At 49.7% G+C, this 7,282-nt stretch overlaps 1 pseudogene; it reads left to right on the plus strand.

The window, feature by feature from the left end:
• The first annotated feature begins 3,975 nt into the window (after positions 1–3,975).
• On the plus strand, positions 3,976–5,402 carry LOC115330738 (annotated as a pseudogene).
• Positions 5,403–7,282: the final 1,880 nt, after the last annotated feature.

The following is a 7,282-nucleotide window of genomic DNA, read 5'->3' on the forward strand; positions in this document are numbered from 1 at the left end:
ATACCCAACTTGTCGGAGAAGCTAAAACCCATTCGAGATCTTCTCAGAAAGGACGCAGAATGGAACTGGGACGCCCAGCAGCAAGGAGCATTCGACCAGGTGAAGCGAGACATCACGGAAGCTACAACGCTGACACTCTATGATCCCCGACAGCAGCTGATAGTGTCGGCAGACGCCTCGGCGTATGGGCTAGGCGCAGTGCTGTTGCAGAAGGATCGACAAGGACTGGTGAGCCCGGTCGCTTTTGCATCCAAAGGACTGAGTGAGACGGAAGGAAGGTACGCGCAAATAGAAAAGGAGGCTTATGCGGTCACTTGGGCATGCGAACGCTTTGAAAAGTTCCTGATAGGAACCAAGTTTCATGTGCAAACGGACCACAAACCCCTAATTGCGTTATTGGGTGACCGAGAGTTGACTACCGTTCCTGCAAGAATCCAGAGGTTCAAGCTCAGACTCATGCGTTTCTGCTACTCCATAGAACATGTACCCGGGAAGGATTTATGGACGGCAGATGCTCTCTCGAGATCCCCAGTAGAGCCTCCTGAGAAGATGGAAGAGGAGTTAGAGGCGTACGTCCAGCTTGTGACAAGCTTCCTGCCAGCTACGAGTCACTATCTGGACGAAATACGCACTGCTCAGAGTCAAGATCCTGTATGTTGCAAGTTAAGAGAGTACTGTGCAAAGGGCTGGCCCCACAAGACGGACATCCCACCTGAGATTGCTCCTTACTTCAGGAATAAAGACAGCCTCACGGTACAGAGCGATCTCCTCGTGAAAGACAATCGGCTAGTAATCCCGAAGTTATTGAGAGAGAAAGTGCTGTGCCAATTACATGCAGGGCACCAAGGGGTGTCCAAGTGCAGAGAACGAGCAAGAATGTCAGTGTGGTGGCCAGGACTCAGCACTCAGTTGCAAGAAGTGGTTACCAACTGCACAAGCTGCATCCAAGAGCGCATCCCAAAAGTGGAACCTATGATAGCATCGGAGCTCCCCGACTATCCATGGCAACGTGTTGCAGCCGACCTCTTTGAATTGAACGGCAATCACTACCTTGTAGTTGTAGACTACTACTCCAGATTTATAGAAGTGTGTCTGCTGAAGCAAACAACATCGGAAGCGATTGTGGCGGACCTAAAATCTGTGTTTGCCCGCCATGGGATACCGGAGGTCTTCAGGTCAGACAACGGACCGCAGTTCGCGTCCAAGAGTTTTGACGAATTCACAAGAAAGTACCAGATTCACCACATAAAAAGCAGCCCACACTATCCTAAGAGTAACGGGGAAGCAGAACGCATGGTAAAAGTTGCCAAAGACATCCTGAAAAAGGCCGAAGACCCCGAGCTGGCACTTTTGATCTACAGAACTACACCAGGCCCCTGCGGATATAGTCCAACTCAACTACTCATGGGACGGCAACTACGTACAACTTTGCCCATGTTGCCATCCATGTTAACCCCTAAAATGCCAAACCACGCGGATTTCCGAAGAAAAGATAAGGAAGAGAAAAGAAGGCAGGCCCAAGGATACAATCAACGGCACGGAGTAAGCTGCCACAAGGAGCCGTCCATCGGTGGCTCTGTTTGGGTCAGAGACCCTGGCACGCCGGGGCAGATTGTGAGGAAAACGAACAACCCTAGATCCTTCGTGGTGGAGACACCGTCTAGACAACTCGTCCGGAATACCTACCATTTAGTCCCAGCACAAACACCGAGAAAGAGTGCTCAAACCGGATACAATGGAGACGAAGAAACGATATGCGAACAAGTGATCAATCCAGGCGAGAATGTCCAGACCCCGTGCGTTAAGGACAAAGAACCGACATCGGAACAGGTACTCGACCCAGAAGGAGGTCCAGCTCCGGCTCTCGCTCCGGAAGAATCTGTCGTCGACTCCGGCACAAGGGAAGAGGAGCCCTACACTCTCACTAGAGCTGGGCGACGAATCATTCGGCCGCAGAGATTCAGAAACTAGTTTCAAGCCCATTGTAGAGAAAGGGGGATGTGGTAATAATCAGGTTTATGCGTTTCAATAAAACCCCGAGAGGGGGCAGCCAGTTGGCGGCGCGTGCTTAACCCAGCTCGCTGGTGCTGTTCTGTCTCTCTCTGTGTGGTCAATCCGAATTATCACGACAAAAACAACATACTCGTATGTTTTGGACTTGCGGGATCGCCTTGAAGAAACCACGGAACTGGAACATCAGAGCTTGGTAGCGGCGAGCAAGCACCAGAAGAAGATGTACGACAAAAAGGCGGGAAGGCGACTTCTAAAAGTAGGAGATAGTGGACTGCTGTTGGTACCGGCCTAGAAGAACAAGCTGCTCGTGCTCAGGAAGGGTCCCTACAAAATAGTAGGAAAAATAAATGAAGTCGACTACGTGATAGATTTAGGGCATACAACGAAGGTGTTTGATATTAATATACTAAAAAAATATAAGAAGCGAGAGAGGGATACCGAAATTAAGAATCAAGCGTGCTCAATAATAGCTGTCGAAGAGGGAGAAGCGGAGCAGGGCATAACATGTATGTACATCAGGCCTTCCTAGGGAATTGAGAATGTGGTGGTGGCCGAAGACCTCAGCGAGAAAAAGAAAATGGACGTCAAGAGCGTTGTACAAAAATTTGAAGAGGTATTTACCGAGGTGCCGGGACGAACAGAACTGTTGGAGTGAAAGCTCGAGTTGGGGGGGGGGGGGGGGGAAGACAAGCGATCCTATCTAGACTCCAGAATACCCAATCTCCTTTGCAACGAGGGAGACGATAGAGGAGGAAGTGTCACGTATGTAGGCGCTACAAGTGATTGAGCAATCAACGGCACCATATCGTTCTCCTCTTGTCCTAGTGAAGCAGCAAGATAAGTCACAACGCGTATGCATTGACTTCCGATGTCTAAACGACGTACTCATTCCTGATACCGAGCCCATTCCGCGGATAGAGGACGTGTTCGCGGAAGTTGGAAAAAAGAAATGTTTCTTGAAGCTAGACTTGTCAAAAGGATACTGGCAGATTCCCCTTACCAGCGACTCTAAAGAAAAAACAGCATTTTCTACCGAAAGCGGTTTGTATCACTTCAAATACATGCCTTTTGGGTTTAAGACTGCATCTGCCTTCTTTGCGCGACTAATGAAGAAGGTTCTCACAGGTATCAAAGGACTACAAAATTACATCGACAATATTCTAATCGCCACTGAGACTTGGCATGAACATGTCAAAGTGCTCGAACAAGTTCTTCGGCGAATTAGCGCAGCAGGGCTGACTGTTAAACGGACCAAATGCCAACTGGGAATGAGGGAAATCACGTTTCTAGGTCACAAATTGGGGCATGGTGAGCTAGCTCCGTTACCGGAGAACCTACGAAACATAGTAGACTCTAAGCAACCTGCAACAAAGAAACAAGTGAGATTCTTTTTAGGACTGACGGGTTATTATCGGCATTTTGTTCCGAAATATGCGGAGAGAGCTCTTCCCTTAGTTAAGCTCACGAAGAAAAGGGAACTCAACAAGGTGCGTTGGGTTATAGGCACGAAGAAGCTTTTCGAGAATTGCAGCAAGCTCTCTCAGTAGGACCGATTCTCCGGGCGCCCTGACTTGACAAATTTGTTTTTGCTTAGGACAGGCACGTCAGATAGCTGTCTTAATATGGTGCGGTGTTAATGCAGAAGTAAGCGTCGTACCTACATCCAGTGGCGTGCGCCAGTAGGGGTTTGATGCCCCGCGAGAAAAATAACCCTACTATTGAGGGAGAGGGCCTAGCGTTAGTCTGCGCAACCCAAAAGTTTCACGTTTACCTATACGGACCAAAATTTATAGTACAAGCGAATCATCAGCCGCTGGAACATCTACATAAGATGAAAACAGCAAACAGTAGAATTACGAGATGGAGGAGAACGACGACGACGACGCTCCAGCCAGGACGAACGAATTTGTCGCTCTAGGAAGACTACGTTATTTTATGGTTATTTCCTGGTTTATTGACCGAATATTTCCCTGGTTTTTCAAGAAGACGTCTCCTGTCCACACCCAATTAGGAGCTACGACTCCGCCCAACGGGGGCCACGTAATATGAGCCTCCCGAATCCACCACAGCCTAACCAGGATGAATCTGGATCTGCCGAACCACATCACAAGCCTGAAGACTCTCATGATAGCGTCATGGATGACTTCGAGGACGAAGCTGGGTGGCAAACCCAAACGTCGAAGAAGAGACGTCACGGCTCAAAGTCAAGTGAGGACACAATCATAACTCAGCCGGGTTATAATCTCACAGTCATGGTTAAGCCTAACGACCCAACCACGATCATCACCAACATGAACCCTCTGGTACTAAAACAAAAGCTGGACAGTCTGGCCCCAGACGGTGTCATCCAGATTCGGCCCAACTACCGATTGAATCTTCTGGCCATCGATGCTAGAAATGTAGAATCCACAAAAGCACTCCTGCAACTGAAGAACCTGGGAACAGTTTAAGTTCAAACTTACGAACCTCCTCCACCATCGGCATCTGTGGGTATTATTCGAGGAGTATCTGCAGACATCGAGGACGCTGATCTCTTGGCAGCCATGCGAGAAAAAGCTTCAGTAATCCAGGTGAGAAGACTTGGAAAGTCAGAAATTGTCAAGCTGGTCTTCGCAACAAAATCCTCACCTGAATATGTCACTGCCGGGCATACACGTTACAAAGTTCTTCCCTACCTTGAAAAGCCAAGGCAGTGTCCGAAGTGCAATCGCTTCGGCCACATTGCAAGCACCTGTCTTAAGGCGCAGCGCTGCAGTCGTTGTGGCGGCGACCACGGAGTAAATGAGTGTGCAGCGGAGCAGCCTAAATGTGCCAACTGTAAGAAGCGCCATGATGCGACATCAAAAGTCTGTGCCATCTACAAAGTAGAAAGACAAATCAGCAACTACAAAAGCTCGAAAAATGTGAACTACACTTCCGCTAAATCTGCTATCGAAAACGACCAAGAGGTGTGTGGAACTGGAAGACACTGGACACCTCGAAAACGATCACAAGGCTCAAAAGAAGATAAGCAATCATGCATTCCACTCCAGAGCGAGGATAACTTCCCTCCTTTGGAAAACTTGACAGGCAAAACTGCTCCAGACGCCTCAGCAGCTCCCCCAGTACAGTCTGGACCAAGCACTCAGCCATCTAGTGCTTCAGCAGCTACCGCCAAAAAAGGCCCTTCAAGAGGTCTGACCCGGCCAACCCGAAAGCACAGTGAGCCACCTGGTGATCCTAAACCAATACCTAATGCAACACCTAAGCCTCAAAGCTTCGGAAGTGCGATTTGTACGTTAGCCATACAGCTACGTACCTTTCTCACGTCTCTAAATTTTCCATTCGCTCAGGCACTGGTTACAGTGATCGACATGCTCCTGCCACTTGCCAGCTCCTGGTCTAGGTAGTCTCGCCTTAATAAGGCCGGACTGCAATCGACGCAAAATCATCTTCCTCGCTGCGCAAGACGCTGTTTAATACCTCAGATTCTTCAGTGGAATGTTAATGGACTACGAAATCGGATAGACGACTTACGGCAATATTTACAAAGGCACCAAATTGAAGTACTAGCCCTCCAGGAGACAAACTGCCAACCACAATCGATTCGTCTGTCGCCCTATGTTATCTACAATAGTACGCCTCGGACGACTCTCACATCAACAGATCCTCCAAAGGCATCGTTGTACGTACACCGAGATCTACCTCAATTACAAGTGGACCTGTCGGACTTGTGCGACAACATCGCCGAATATGTCGCTGTCACAATCAAAAAAGGGAACTCAGACGTCACTGTCATCTCAGTCTACATTAGACCTAACGTTCAGTGGGACCCCTCCTCATTGCGTGCAATTCTCTCACGATGCGCACCAGCCACCCTGTTTCTTGGGGATTTTAACGCCCACAACGAGACCTGGGGGGATAAGAAAACAACACCTCGCGGGCGACTGCTTGAGGATGCCGCAACTGCCCTTGGTCTTATATGCTTGAACGACGGAGTGGCCACCTTCGTACGACCTGGCGTGGAGGGAAGTGCACTAGACCTTAGCTTCACTACATCCCCAGTACGAGCCTTGTGGTCAGCGGAACCTGATAGCTGGGGCAGCGACCACCTACCAATCAATATTACTTCACTAGAAGGAGGCCCCACCACGCACAAGACTTGCAAAGTGACTAACTGGGATGCTTACCGCGTGTTGTTTGCCGAAATAATGTCTCTAGGCAATTTGGATTACACCACAGCCATCTCCAATGCGTTATCCAAAGCGACCAGAACCGTGATCATTCCCATATATCGGCCAAACCCTGACCTAAAGTACCTCAAGTTACGTGCCTCGCGACGCCAGGCACAGCGCCGAGCACTTAAAACATCAAAGCAAGAGGACATTCAGCGATATCGAAAGATAGACAGAGCATTCCGGAAGCACACCAAACGATTACAAAGAAGACAATGGCGGCAGCGTTGCGAGTCGCTTCACTCCCCTGGTGGAGGAAAACAAGCGTGGCGCATGGCCCGTGCCCTTGCCGGGCACGCTGTTCCACGGTCACCCGTTCTTGGTCTTGTCATCGCCCAGAACATCACTGTGGCTCAAGCAGTAGAATTCCTTGCCGACGAATTCACCTCTGTCCCTGTCTCACCCCAAGGCTATACCGCGCATAGCACCACTACTATCACTTTACCAACAACATTGACCGCGAACGACGTGGACTTTACGCTGAAGGAACTCCAACATGCTCTTCGCCGCTCTGCTCGCAAACGCACCGCTCCAGGGCCAGATGGGATCACCTTTCAGGCCTTGCGCAATTTAGATGCAACGGCCCTTCCGGGCCTTTTGGAATATCTCAATGACATCTGGCGCTCGGCAGTTCTGCCACGCGCATGGCTCACATCTGAAGTAGTTCCCGTTCATAAACCAGGGAAGCCAACCGGTGACATCAGCTCCTACAGGCCTATCTCCCTCACCTGCTGTCTCGGCAAGGTTCTGGAGCGGATGGTCTAAGACGCCTTGACTGGCAGCTTGAGACATCTGGCGCTCTACCTCATCAATTATCAGGCTTCCGAAAACGGCGGTGCACAACAGACGCGATTGGTGACCTAGTGTCAGACATGGAACAATCAAAGGCAACTCGCCAAGCAACCTCGGCAATATTCCTTGATATCAAAAAGGCCTTTGACTCTATCCCACACGAAACCATTCTAGCTCAGCTAATCAGGCTTGGTGTTACCGGCCGAGCACTCGCATTCGTTCGTGCATTCCTGACAGGGCGTACAATGTGCGTTCGCTTAGAA

The sequence above is a fragment of the Ixodes scapularis genome, unplaced genomic scaffold (genome assembly GCF_016920785.2).
Source record: "Ixodes scapularis isolate PalLabHiFi unplaced genomic scaffold, ASM1692078v2 ptg000376l_1__unscaffolded, whole genome shotgun sequence".
NCBI lineage: Eukaryota > Metazoa > Arthropoda > Arachnida > Ixodida > Ixodidae > Ixodes > Ixodes scapularis.